The sequence below is a fragment of the Cherax quadricarinatus genome, chromosome 8 (assembly GCF_038502225.1).
Source record: "Cherax quadricarinatus isolate ZL_2023a chromosome 8, ASM3850222v1, whole genome shotgun sequence".
Classification (NCBI taxonomy): domain Eukaryota; kingdom Metazoa; phylum Arthropoda; class Malacostraca; order Decapoda; family Parastacidae; genus Cherax; species Cherax quadricarinatus.
In genome coordinates, this window is record NC_091299.1 from 55,667,521 (window position 1) to 55,682,786 (window position 15,266).

A 15,266-nucleotide genomic window follows, 5' to 3' on the forward strand; every position below is an offset into this window, starting at 1 on the left:
AAACGAAAATTATACCCAGTTCCAGTTCACCTTAGGGGTGCATTTGACCGAGAGGTAGACAAATTATTAAAACTAAAGATCATTGAAACTTCAGTATCTGCATATTGCTCACCAGTAGTCATGGTTAAGAAAGAGGATAATTCATATAGACTTGCTATTGACTTCAGAGGCCTTAATGCTATCACTCGGTGGGATGCTGAGCCTATGCCCTTAATAGATAGCGATCTACACAAATTTTATGACTCTTCCTTCTTTTCAGAGATTGATATTGCGCAGGCATATCATCAAGTAATGTTAGATCCTTCTTCTAAGCAGTACACCGCTTTTCCTACACACCAAGGACTGATGCAGTATAGAACTATGCCCTTCGGTTTGGTAACTGCCTGTGCTACCTACGTGAGACTGATGAGAAAGGTCTTGGGTAATATGCCAAATGTTTCAGTTTATTTTGATAACATTTACGTAATGACATCCAAGTGGGGCGAGCATATCCAAACATTAACATCAGTTTTGCGTAGGTTACGCTCACATGGCCTCACTGCCAAGCCGAAGAAATGCTTCCTTGGGTATAACAAGATTAGATATCTTGGACTGATGCTTTCTAATAACTCTCTGCAGCCTCTTCTCAGTAAGATCAAAGCTTTATTAGAATTTAAATTCACCAAAACCAAAAAGCTCATGTGTAGCTTTCTTGGTTCTGTAAATTTTTATGCACGGTTTATCCCGAACCTTACTGATCTTACATGCATCTTATCTGACTTCCTTAAAAAGTCTGTAAAGGAACCTCTTGAACTTTCCGATGTAGCTCGGGAAAAGTTTAATGAGATTAAAAGTATCTTTTCGAAAGACCCTATACTTAAGATTCCAGATATTAATAAAACATTTTGCTTAAGAACTGATGCCTCCAATTCTGGCTTAGGTGTGGTGTTACTACAATACCATGATGGTACTCCCTTCCCTGTATGCTTCCTAAGCCGGAAACTCCTTCCCGCAGAAACAAGATACTCCACCATAGAAAAGAAATGTTTGGCCCTTGTGTGGGGTATCTCCAAACTTAAATTTTATTTGCTTGGAAAAGAATTCATTTTAGAAATGGACCACAAACCTTTGATATACCTATAAACTTTTAAGGGAACGAACAGTCGCATCTTGAGGTGGACATTGGCACTCCAGGCTTTTAAGTTCCATATTGTATATATCAATGGTTCATCCAATTATTTCTCTGATTGGTTAAGTCGTGACAGTGAGTAGAAGATTTGTTGCCTTACACGACATCCACATGTTAGAACTTTTTCCTCGCCTATTCTTCTTATACTCCTTGGCTATAAGTCTTGGTATGAGGGAGTGTGAGGGAAAAGTTCAATAGATAGGAGTAGCGAGGGAGTATATAGTAACAATAGTTTTATTGCCAGCTACTTGTTAAGGTAGGGTAAGTCCAGCTCCTGCTATTCCCCCCCTTTTTCCCCCTCCCCGAAAGTGATAGTTTGATTGCCGGCTGCTTGTTAAGGTAGGGTCAGTCTAGCTCTCGCTATCCCTTCCCCTCCCTCTTCCCCCCCCCCGAAAGGTGACGTGTGGGGCTCCAGTCAAACAGTAAATCACTCGACTCGCAGCTCCCAACACTACTGTAAGTACATGCCTGATCATATTTTAGTGGACTTATTGGTTGAAAGCTTCACTTTTGACTAATAATTAACTTAGTCCTTTCAGTCTTGATAGGTTAAAATGTTTTAATAATCACCACATCTTTTAGGTATTGTACTTATCATGGAGAGTGATTTCTTAAGCAGTGGGTAATCTCTTTTTACAGCTTGAAAGGACAGAGAGGGTCACCTGCTAATCAACGAGTAGAAATTGAAGGAGACGGACTAACGTTCTGAGACGTCTCAAATTTTGATCCACTTACCTGTTTGTGTATGCAAGTAGCAGGATATAACCCCTCATCATTGCAGTGGAAAAAACCTGCTTTCCTGTCATCTGGATGGATAATTGACGGCTAAAAAAATCTGTGAAGAAAGAGCCTGTGGGTTGTCACCAACACCTGCGACCCCCCACCCCATCATCGGCAACGGCTACGATTTCAACAACACGCAGTGTCACCAACACCAGACACCCAAGTTTTATATATATATATTAGCATTGAATTCAGATATCATTTATATTTTTCATTTTTCGTTTTCTTTAAGGTAGGATTAATATTTCATATTTAAGTGTTTTATATTTTTTATTTTCTAAATAATAAAGTGTTTATGTTTGTCAGTTTTTGTTCTTTTTCTATTCATTAATTTTCCTGAGGAGGAGCCAGCCTTGGTAATACTGACTGAAGTTGTTACAGGGCTGAGTATACCTTCACAGCAATTCTCAGATAAGATATATGGACCATACATTTTGTAACAGAGACAGAAAGGTCAGACAGAGAGTGTGTCTTCCTGCAACTGGTGATGGTGTCATAGCCAGCAGGTTGGATAATATTATGGCAGGTAATGGAAACAAGCCTATTATCTGTCTTAGTGCTGGGGGTAATGACATTGGGAAGGGCAGGAGAGAGGAGCTGCTGGATAAGTACAGGGCAACCATAGAAGTAGTTAGGTCTAAGGGAGGGATCCCAGTCATATGTAGCATCTTGCCTAGAAAGGGAGTGGGCAATGAATGGATGTCTAGAGCAATTGGTATAAATTGCTGGCTAGACAGGTACTGCAAGGAACTTGCAATCCCATTCATTGATAACTGGGACCTATTCTTTGGCAAACGTTACATTTATGCAAGGGATGGGGTTCATCTCTCTGGGGATGGAGTGGTTGCACTAGTCAATTCGATTGAGAGGGTAAGTGATAAGATAAGATAAGATAAGATTTCGTTCGGATTTTTAACCCCGGGGGGTTAGCCACCCAGGATAACCCAAGAAAGTCAGTGCGTCATCGAGGACTGTCTAACTTATTTCCATTGGGGTCCTTAATCTTGTCCCCCAGGATGCGACCCACACCAGTCGACTAACACCCAGGTACCTATTTGCTGCTAGGTGAACAGGACAACAGGTGTAAGGAAACGTGTCGAAATGTTTCCACCCGCCGGGAATCGAACCCGGGCCCTCCGTGTGTGAAGCGGGAGCTTTAGCCACCAGGCCACCGGGCCTGGAATTTAAACTGATAGATTATAGAGATATGGGTGTTTGTGGGTAACAATCAGGCTGCAGCATTAGGGTTAAAAACAGCAGTTATTACCCGGATACCTCAGGGATATGTTTAAAAGACAATATTCAAAATAAAGTTGCTATAATGGCAAATCAATTGATCAACAAACAAAGAGAGATAGTAGAGGGCAACGAGTGATTACATCCCTTAAGGTTTAGTATACAAATAGTAGGAGTCTAAGAAATAAGATAGATGAGCTATGATTACATGCAAGTGTAGGTAATATAGATATTATTGTTATAACAGAGATCTGGTTCAACCTGAAAGATAGAGAAATGCCTTGTGAATGCAACATACAGGGTTATAACCTATTCCACACTTATAGGGTCAAGAGGAAGGGTAGTGGAGTGGCAATGTAAGTCAGAGAAATTTAAATTGTTGTTTAGACATGATATAAGATTAGAAACATCGATCACAGAATCAGTTTGGCTACAGTTTCTCGAGGGACGCGACAAATTTTGTGTGTGATTTATATGCCCCAAACTTTGATAGGTAGTGCAGTAAGCTGATATGGGACGAAATTCATAAGGCATCTAGATATGAAAATGTTGTGATAATGGGAGATTTTAACTTTAGACGAATTGAATGGAACAATATGACAGGAAATCTTGAGTCTAGTGGCTTTCTTGATATGGTTTAGGATTTCTTTTTAGAACAGGTTGTGACAGAACCAACTAGAGGAAACAATCTGCTTGACTTGGTTCTTGCCACCAAAGATTCACTAATTAATAATTTTGAGGTTAATGATGAGCTTGGGGAAAGTGATCACAAATCACTTACTTTCAGTATATCATGGAATTACCCAGATAACTACAATCAAATCTCTGTCCCAGATTTTCGCTTGGCCGACTTCATGGGGCTGAAAAATTACCTGGATGGGCTAAATTGGGATGTCCTCACTATGGGTCAGGTAGGTGATCTTGGTTGCCAATATGACGTTTTTCAGAGCATGGTTCTAGCTGCACAGACAACTTTTCTTCCGAGTAGGGAAATTAGATCTAACAAAAAAGACCCCAAATGGATGAACACTAGATTAAAACTTCTCATTGGTCAAAAGTGAGGCATATATAGGCGTGTCAAAAGAGGGGATGGGCAGTTAAGAAATCAATATATTCAATTAAAGAGAGAAATAAAGAAAGGAATAAGAAAAGCAAAAAGGGATTATGAGGCTAAGGTCGCAAGGGATTCAAAGACTAACCCAAAAGGGTTCTTTCAGGTATACAGAAGTAAGATTAGGGACATGATTGGCCCACTTAAGGGTAACTCTGGTCAGATCACTGACAGTGATAAGGATATGTGTGAAATTCTCAATACCTACTTCCTCTCAGTTTTCACCCTGGAAAATACTAGCGATATTCCTGAAATAATAGATTATGTAGAACAGGATGATAATAAACTGTGCATGATTGTGGTCACGAGGGACATGGTCCTCAGACAAATAGAGAAACTAAAACCTAACAAATCTCCAGGTCTTGATGAACTGTTTGCAAGGGTGATAAAGGAATGTAAAGAGGAACTTAGCATACCTTTGGCTAATCTTTTTAGCATATCACTACAAACTAGCATAGTTTGTACATATCACTACAAACTACCTATTTACAATGCAGGTGAGAGGTCATTGGCTTCGAACTATAGACCAATAAGCCTTACCTCCCGTCTGCAATATACCATGTAGGAAACGATACATAACCTTACGGTCCCTAGGTCGTATCCTTAATTTACTAAATCTTTGCCATATTACATCCCATATATACATGGGGTGTATCCCTTCAACCAGTACATGTCCCTCTAACAATTTACACAAAGTTTCCACCTTTACTTTTCCCGGTTCCTTGGCTAACACTAAGGCACGTAACACTTTTTCACATTCCTTCATTTCCGCTCCTCCATACCATTTCCATAGGTGATCATGTACCTTATCTAGTTGCCCCCCCCCTCCATCCACCTACACGCATCACTTCCCTCTTAATTAACACACATTTCACGTGCTTTCTCAAGTCAAACAAACCCAACTCTCCATTACATACCGGCAATGTCAGTACCTCCCTTCACAACCAGTTGCACCCTGAAACCCACAAGAATTTGAACACCATTCTAAAAATACTCGTGATCGCCATGCGACTTTACTATATAGTAATATATTGATGACAATTGCTCGTTGCCTAAGGGTTAATGGTGAGGTCACAGTATTCCAAACGTCACTGCACCTGTTCCACAGTCCTATTCAAATTGTTCACCCTTGCAGCACTCAGGTCAGCCTCATATATGACACCACAGATTTTCAGACAACCAGTCTGATACTACACTACATCACATCCCCATTCCAATCTCCCTGCCCCCTCTCCCAGCCCCATTATCATTGACTTCTCCAGATTTACTTTCATCCCAGTAGCTCTCCCGAACATGTGTACAACTTCCCCCAAAACTCCTAACCGTGTCTCCTCACACACAGGAATAATTGTATCGTCAATATAACCCACCAAACCAGGCCAAGGCTTCCGCACCTCATCCCCCCCATTCCTTAGATGATCCTCCACCATCCTATAAAAGGAATCCTGAACACATGCAAGCAATAGTTGTGATGTTGGACAACCCTGCCGAAGACCCTGTTCCATGTTGACTCCCTCCCCCACACACCCATTGATCTGCACCCTTAATTTCGCTCATGAGTACAACGTATCCATCCACCCCACTATTTATTCGCCAAGCCCCTGAGGAGAATATCCCGCAATGCCCCTCTTTCCACCCTGTCATAAGCCCCTTGCCAATCCTGTGGAGAAATTTTCTCCAGGAGGGGGGTATCAGCCCCCTTCAGCCCCTTTCAGCCCTTTCAGCCCTGAGGGGCCCAGCCCTCTCAGAAGGGGCAAGCGTCTTGTTTACTGCTACAGTGAGTAATTGATCGCAGATGCCGTATGAGTATGCGACGTGGTCAAGTTATAACTCTTTACAGCCCGTTGAGAGATGACTTCGACAGCTTCTCAAGACCTCATCTGCAGGGGCGGCTGTGCAGGCGATGAGCTGTCTTTCTAAGTTACGTACAAACTCTTTAAACTTAACTGGTAATGCCATTTCTCAACAAATCCAATGCCAACAACACCCCTCTTCCCCCTTTCATGTCCTCCAGGAACCCCTTTATGATCCCATGGCCCTCGACCATCGACCTACCAGGCAACCCAAACTGAGACTCAAACACCACCCTCCCCACAACACATTTAAGCCAAGAATTTTCATGAACAACTTATAATCGGCACAAAGCAACGAAATGGCTCAGTAATCCCAAAGGGTACTCTGCTTTTTACCCTTCGGGACCAACACCACCACCGCCGTTGCCTGCAATTCTCCCATCCTACCTCCGTCTTCATGGCATTCATTAACCTTTCTAGGAAACCCCTTAGCAGACCCCAGTGTTGAACATAAAATTCGCCTGGTAAACCATCTATCCCGGGAGCCTTTCCCTTCCTCATGTCCATAAGGGCTCTCCATATTTCCTCCTCCTCAATGACCCCACCCAGTACCTCCCGATCACTCCTCCCAAAGCGCACGGCACACACTCACATACCTGCCCAAAAACCTCACAATCCATCCCACTACTTTCCCCATATTCCTCAAACCATCTATTTACATATGCACTCGTCCCCGTTCTTTCCTGTAATACCTGACCCTCTCGAAAAAACCCCACCAAAGAAATGACTTGCAATCCCGGTATTGCAATCATTTGCTGTTATACCTTCTGTCCTTGCAGCATGCAAGCCGATGGCTTGTCGCCCCAGAGTACTTGGTCCAACCGCGCTTGTACCTGTACTGCTGCAAAATGCTCTTCTTGCAAATCCCTTATCTTGTCCTTCAACATTTGTATTTCCTCCACTGGGTAAACCCCCGTCACCCCACCTGCGTAACAATCCTGTAATCTAAATTCTAAATAATTTGACAATCCATACCACAATTGATTAATGTGTTTGCCCTCCCTCACATAAAATTGACGTATTCTTACCTTAGCCACACTATCCCACCATCCTACCACATCCTCCTCAGTCCTTCCCTCCACAAAGAGTTGTTCCCAAAATACTGCAAAACCTTCCACTCCCTCCCCATCCCCCAAAACCATCGTATTCAGTTTCCAATAACTTTCCTGCCTACGAGCCAAAGCTTCCCACCCCATCTCCACTGTTACCGCCCTATGATCGGAAGACACCATCTCAATGAGATAAATATATCCTGTCCAAACGAGCTGCGTATCCCCACCTTATAAAAGTATGTTCAACCTCCCATGTACCTCCCACAAAAGCATCTGGTAACTGAAGATCTCTAAACAGGCCCCCTAAGACGGAAGAAAAATATCCCGCTCCTCTGGGTTCCACGTCTCCCCTACACAATTCCAATCCTCCCCCCCCCCCGACAATCGCCACAGACGGTAACGTGGGTAGGAAGTACACAAGTTCCTCCCGCACAAAATCTGTCTTTACTTTCACTTCACTTTCTGCTGGGACATACACACACACAAATACCACTCTCTCTCCCGTCCACCATCCTTCCACAAGTAATACTCCCCCCCCTCTCCCCTCTTTCCTGTGCAATACAAGCAGGCTCGCCTCCCTGATCAACACTCCCCCTCCTCCTTTTAAACTCTCAGATGGCAACACATAAGCCTGGCACCCAGAAACCACTAATTCACGACCAAGTTTAAAATTGTGTTCCTGCACAAAAGCCACGTCAACCTTATATCTATTCAAAAACATCCGGAAGTACTCACGTTTTACACCATCACACAAACCATTAATATTTATTGTTACACACCTGAGACAGGTTTAAGGTTTCCCTCCCCACCTCATTTCAATACTCTTCCCTTTCTGACCATTCCCCTGGGCATTGCCTTTGCCACGTACTCCACCTTCTTTCCCTACCTCCCCCCCCCTTCTGTTGTGGCCCTCTCTTAGTCACTCTGGGTACCATAACCCCATGCCTTTTTCCCTGGCCTTTGTGCCGGCGTCAGAACATCGTCCGAATCCGACGCCACCGCCCTTTTTCTCGTTGCTTCCTCCGTCTCCATATCTGTGTCCTGGGAGTCCTCACAATGGACTTCCACCTCTACCACCCTGAATTCGTCTCCATGTCCTTCCATGGCAATCCCACTGTCCATCACAGGTGCCACCTGGTCCTCCCTCCTCCCACACAAACCTCCTTCCGCCCGGATCCCAGGTACCTGCTCAATGCGACTCTCCACCTCCGTAGACTGTAACATAGCCTGTAACACCGTCGCCAACTCTTCCTCGATAGCTTTCACTTCCGCGCCCACTTGCACCTCCTCACTCGACAACTGTACTGTCAATGGGCTGGGTGATTCATGAATCTCCACGTCCCCTTCCGATTCCACAGGAGGAGCCACCACCTCTTCACTCATGCGACCATGCCCTCCTCCTTGCCTCTGTTCTTACTCAGGCATTGTTTTCTCATGCGCAAGTGCTCCGCCTCTTGCCGACCCAAGAGCCCAATTCCACTTGCCACAATCTACCGCCATATGGTCATATTCGCCCCACAGTCGGCACGTACGCCTCTGCCCGGCATACGCCACCATTACCTGGGTTTTAAACTCCTCGAGATATACATACGAGGGTATTGGATGTCTCACCATCATCTTAAGATTGAAAGTACCCTCCGGAAATCCTGCATAAGCTCCTTTTACCCATTTTCCTCGTTGGGCTAGATGTACAGTCCCATATCTTTCGAAAACACTTCTTATATCCGCTTCATCAGCCTCAAAAGGCACGTTACGGAGCTTGTCCCAAGAATAATGTCTTGATACATCTGTCAACCTGACCCTCACTGCTGGTGTTACGTTAATGCTGACATCTTGAAAACGATCCACCAACGCCTCGTACACTTGAGCTGTTAGCACTTTCTCGAATATTCTATAAATACCATTTAGTGCCACTCCATATAAATCCTCATCTCTGATGTCGTATGTCTCTTATAATTTTGGGCAGTAACATCTCGGCTGACGTAGGCGTTAAAGCCCCACTAATATTAGAGCACAATGCCCACAGTATTCACTCTCCGGTGCATCTTTCTGCTTTATATTGGATTGATGAAGCCACTGTGTGGCAAAACGTTTCTTTAATAAAGATTCCTATATGATGCATAAGTGTCTCAATCTTCAACTTGTCGGTTGTGAAAACCATTCAACTCAACATATCAACAAGACCGACGTCGAAGACCTAACATCTTGACCGACGTGCAAACTGTCTCCAATCCTCCACCAATATTTCTAACATTCTCTACCAAATTTTCCCGGCAATTTCTCTGTGGTCTTTATCATTCTCTTCTGTCAAAAATCAGACAACTTACGGTGTACCGGCAGTGGCAGCAGTAGTGAAGAACAGCGGGTGGAACGATAGTGATGATTATTTTGATGAGTGTATATTACGAATTTATACCTATGCCGATATCACAATCGCATTCACACAGACCTGTATGCTGGTCGTAATATGATTGCCAGTACTTGACTTCCACTCTCAGGTTGTATCTTATTTTATGAAAACCTGAATCGTTTTATCAAAAAAAAAAAAAGAAAGAAAAAAAAAAAACATAATGTTCAGGAAGGTAATATACTAAATATCAACCAGTCATTTAAAATTTCCTTTAACGTCAAAAGGAAAACGTACCCTAATATATTTAGCAAAATCAATACACAGTGCTCTTACTCTCACAAACTTAGATTTTTATGTGCATTTACAAGTTACTATCAAGGAATGAAATGACTTTAAAATTTATATGCGGTGGAGGAACATATGAAGAATTTATTAAGATATTGGCCGTCTACCACTAAGGAAGGATGACCAGGAAAAGAAGAAGCAATTCCACTGACGTTCTTTTAGCCCATGTGATTCCAGAATCATCCGAACATCACAGCTCAAATAACCTTCTAAACTGCAATATTCTCACTTCTCCTTCAGATTGCAAGCGCTGTACTTCCCGCCTAGGACTCAAATCCGGCTAACAGTTTTGCCTGAATCTCCCTCACTATAACAAAACACCAAATTATGACATCACTTGGCTCTACACACTCCTGCCTAACACGTTTACCCAAGCCTGACAGATATTCCCTTCAACCCTACTTGGGACCACCCTCACTCATCCTTCCTTTTATCTCAAATTCATATGCCCTCCTAATCATCCTAATTTGCTCAATCATCTCTGTATGTCCATCTCAACATCTCCTCTACCATCTAAATAATACTCTTGGTAACCCCAAACGTAATCTCCTAACCACCAATTCTCTGCAAAATATTCCATAGATTCCCCTCAAATTTGACATCGCCACTGTCTCCAGTCTCTAACCTGCTGCAATGATTAAAACCCATGGTTAATATCTGCATAACAGTGATGGTAACTGTACTCTCTGGTACATTCCCTTTAATTGCCGCCTTGTATAAAGTTTATTGCCTCGACGCACCACCCACCTGTTTCTTCTCGTCAGTTTTATAAAGGGTTTACCTAATCTTTCATAGACCCATCTGCCGACGAATCGACTTCTAAGTACATAAAAACTTGAACATCAAAATGGTATACAATACCGACAGGTTGTTAGGTAAGACACATATGCAACAGTTAGACAACTTTATTCCGAAACGTTTCGCCTACACAGTAGGCTTCTTCAGTCGAATACAGAAAGTAGGCAGGAACAGTAGAGATGTGAAGACGATGTAATCAGTCCATCACCCTTAAAGTCGTAGAATTTGAGGTTGTCAGTCCCTCGGCCTGGAGAAGTTCAGTTCCATAGTCAGGAACTATCTGAAGATCAAGCGACAGTGCGGAGACTTAAATACTGTCGGAAGGAGAGGTGCAGGGTAGTAGTAGTAGTAGTAGTGAGAGGCAACTGAGAGGTCATGTCCCTCTCAGATCCAACCCTTCTCACTTGAAAAGCTTGTCCAAGGTGTTTTCTGTACCAAGATGCCACGTGTTGCAGTGTCTGACAAGATGAACATCAAAATGGTATACAATACCGACAGGTTGTTAGGTAAGACACATATGCAACAGTTAGACAACTTTATTCCGAAACGTTTCGCCTACACAGTAGGCTTCTTCAGTCGAATACAGAAAGTAGGTAGGAACAGTAGAGATGTGAAGACGATGTAATCAGTCCATCACCCTTAAAGTCGTAGAATTTGAGGTTGTCAGTCCCTCGGCCTGGAGAAGTTCAGTTCCATAGTCAGGAACTATCTGAAGATCAAGCGACAGTGCGGAGACTTAAATACTGTCGGAAGGAGAGGTGCAGGGTAGTAGTAGTAGTAGTAGTGAGAGGCAACTGAGAGGTCATGTCCCTCTCAGATCCAACCCTTCTCACTTGAAAAGCTTGTCCAAGGTGTTTTCTGTACCAAGATGCCACGTGTTGCAGTGTCTGACAAGATGAACATCAAAATGGTATACAATACCGACAGGTTGTTAGGTAAGACACATATGCAACAGTTAGACAACTTTATTCCGAAACGTTTCGCCTACACAGTAGGCTTCTTCAGTCGAATACAGAAAGTAGGCAGGAACAGTAGAGATGTGAAGACGATGTAATCAGTCCATCACCCTTAAAGTCGTAGAATTTGAGGTTGTCAGTCCCTCGGCCTGGAGAAGTTCAGTTCCATAGTCAGGAACTATCTGAAGATCAAGCGACAGTGCGGAGACTTAAATACTGTCGGAAGGAGAGGTGCAGGGTAGTAGTAGTAGTAGTAGTGAGAGGCAACTGAGAGGTCATGTCCCTCTCAGATCCAACCCTTCTCACTTGAAAAGCTTGTCCAAGGTGTTTTCTGTACCAAGATGCCACGTGTTGCAGTGTCTGACAAGATGAACATCAAAATGGTATACAATACCGACAGGTTGTTAGGTAAGACACATATGCAACAGTTAGACAACTTTATTCCGAAACGTTTCGCCTACACAGTAGGCTTCTTCAGTCGAATACAGAAAGTAGGCAGGAACAGTAGAGATGTGAAGACGATGTAATCAGTCCATCACCCTTAAAGTCGTAGAATTTGAGGTTGTCAGTCCCTCGGCCTGGAGAAGTTCAGTTCCATAGTCAGGAACTATCTGAAGATCAAGCGACAGTGCGGAGACTTAAATACTGTCGGAAGGAGAGGTGCAGGGTAGTAGTAGTAGTAGTAGTGAGAGGCAACTGAGAGGTCATGTCCCTCTCAGATCCAACCCTTCTCACTTGAAAAGCTTGTCCAAGGTGTTTTCTGTACCAAGATGCCACGTGTTGCAGTGTCTGACAAGATGAACATCAAAATGGTATACAATACCGACAGGTTGTTAGGTAAGACACATATGCAACAGTTAGACAACTTTATTCCGAAACGTTTCGCCTACACAGTAGGCTTCTTCAGTCGAATACAGAAAGTAGGCAGGAACAGTAGAGATGTGAAGACGATGGACTGATTACATCGTCTTCACATCTCTACTGTTCCTGCCTACTTTCTGTATTCGACTGAAGAAGCCTACTGTGTAGGCGAAACGTTTCGGAATAAAGTTGTCTAACTGTTGCATATGTGTCTTACCTAACAACCTGTCGGTATTGTATACCATTTTGATGTTCATCTTGTCAGACACTGCAACACGTGGCATCTTGGTACAGAAAACACCTTGGACAAGCTTTTCAAGTGAGAAGGGTTGGATCTGAGAGGGACATGACCTCTCAGTTGCCTCTCACTACTACTACTACTACTACCCTGCACCTCTCCTTCCGACAGTATTTAAGTCTCCGCACTGTCGCTTGATCTTCAGATAGTTCCTGACTATGGAACTGAACTTCTCCAGGCCGAGGGACTGACAACCTCAAATTCTACGACTTTAAGGGTGATGGACTGATTACATCGTCTTCACATCTCTACTGTTCCTGCCTACTTTCTGTATTCGACTGAAGAAGCCTACTGTGTAGGCGAAACGTTTCGGAATAAAGTTGTCTAACTGTTGCATATGTGTCTTACCTAACAACCTGTCGGTATTGTATACCATTTTGATGTTCATCTTGTCAGACACTGCAACACGTGGCATCTTGGTACAGAAAACACCTTGGACAAGCTTTTCAAGTGAGAAGGGTTGGATCTGAGAGGGACATGACCTCTCAGTTGCCTCTCACTACTACTACTACTACTACCCTGCACCTCTCCTTCCGACAGTATTTAAGTCTCCGCACTGTCGCTTGATCTTCAGATAGTTCCTGACTATGGAACTGAACTTCTCCAGGCCGAGGGACTGACAACCTCAAATTCTACGACTTTAAGGGTGATGGACTGATTACATCGTCTTCACATCTCTACTGTTCCTGCCTACTTTCTGTATTCGACTGAAGAAGCCTACTGTATAGGCGAAACGTTTCGGAATAAAGTTGTCTAACTGTTGCATATGTGTCTTACCTAACAACCTGTCGGTATTGTATACCATTTTGATGTTCATCTTGTCAGACACTGCAACACGTGGCATCTTGGTACAGAAAACACCTTGGACAAGCTTTTCAAGTGAGAAGGGTTGGATCTGAGAGGGACATGACCTCTCAGTTGCCTCTCACTACTACTACTACTACTACCCTGCACCTCTCCTTCCGACAGTATTTAAGTCTCCGCACTGTCGCTTGATCTTCAGATAGTTCCTGACTATGGAACTGAACTTCTCCAGGCCGAGGGACTGACAACCTCAAATTCTACGACTTTAAGGGTGATGGACTGATTACATCGTCTTCACATCTCTACTGTTCCTGCCTACTTTCTGTATTCGACTGAAGAAGCCTACTGTGTAGGCGAAACGTTTCGGAATAAAGTTGTCTAACTGTTGCATATGTGTCTTACCTAACAACCTGTCGGTATTGTATACCATTTTGATGTTCATCTTGTCAGACACTGCAACACGTGGCATCTTGGTACAGAAAACACCTTGGACAAGCTTTTCAAGTGAGAAGGGTTGGATCTGAGAGGGACATGACCTCTCAGTTGCCTCTCACTACTACTACTACTACTACCCTGCACCTCTCCTTCCGACAGTATTTAAGTCTCCGCACTGTCGCTTGATCTTCAGATAGTTCCTGACTATGGAACTGAACTTCTCCAGGCCGAGGGACTGACAACCTCAAATTCTACGACTTTAAGGGTGATGGACTGATTACATCGTCTTCACATCTCTACTGTTCCTGCCTACTTTCTGTATTCGACTGAAGAAGCCTACTGTGTAGGCGAAACGTTTCGGAATAAAGTTGTCTAACTGTTGCATATGTGTCTTACCTAACAACATAAAAACTTTTCCGTCTTTCAAACTCCCTCCCTCTAATCTATTCTCAAATAATTAATTGTCTAGTTTTTTGTTAATATACATATAAAAATATAGTTACACATTATCTATACATCAATAATAGCCTAAATACCCAATGCATAATAAATATATTTAATTTTGAAATAGTTGCCAACACCCAGGCTAATGAAAGCACACACTGAACAACAATAGTAAGTATTAAACACACTAAGCTGGAGATAAAATAAATAATCTTAAAAAGTCCCAATTAAAATGCTAGGTAGTGTAATTACCATGTATTCCGACTATGATTGTGCACCGATACTGTGTTCTGGACAGCTGTGCTCAAAACAGCTAAGTACGTAATGAATACAATCTTCGTGAAGAGAGCCAACAAGAACACCGGTATACCCTGACTCACTACCAAAGATGTGTAAGAACATACAAGGTATTACCTAATACTGATAAAAATATGAAAGCAGCCGTATACTCTAGGTGTTTTCCAGAGAATTCTAATATGTTGGTGAGGTGAATGATAAACAACAGAAACGTCAATCGCACACACTACAATGCTACAGGTAAAAACATGAGAGAAAACATGTAATGATGTACAGTGCCAACCAATGAGGGATAGTGTGGTAACGTACAGACCGCAAGCTATACCATGTAAGATGGAGCACCCACACGGGTGGTATTTGTCATGTACACATCAAACAGTGCAGTAAAAAAAATTATGTACCACAGATATTAAGCTATCATTCCTTCATAGAAAAACAATAAATAAATTTAAAATATTAGGTAAAATAACATCTT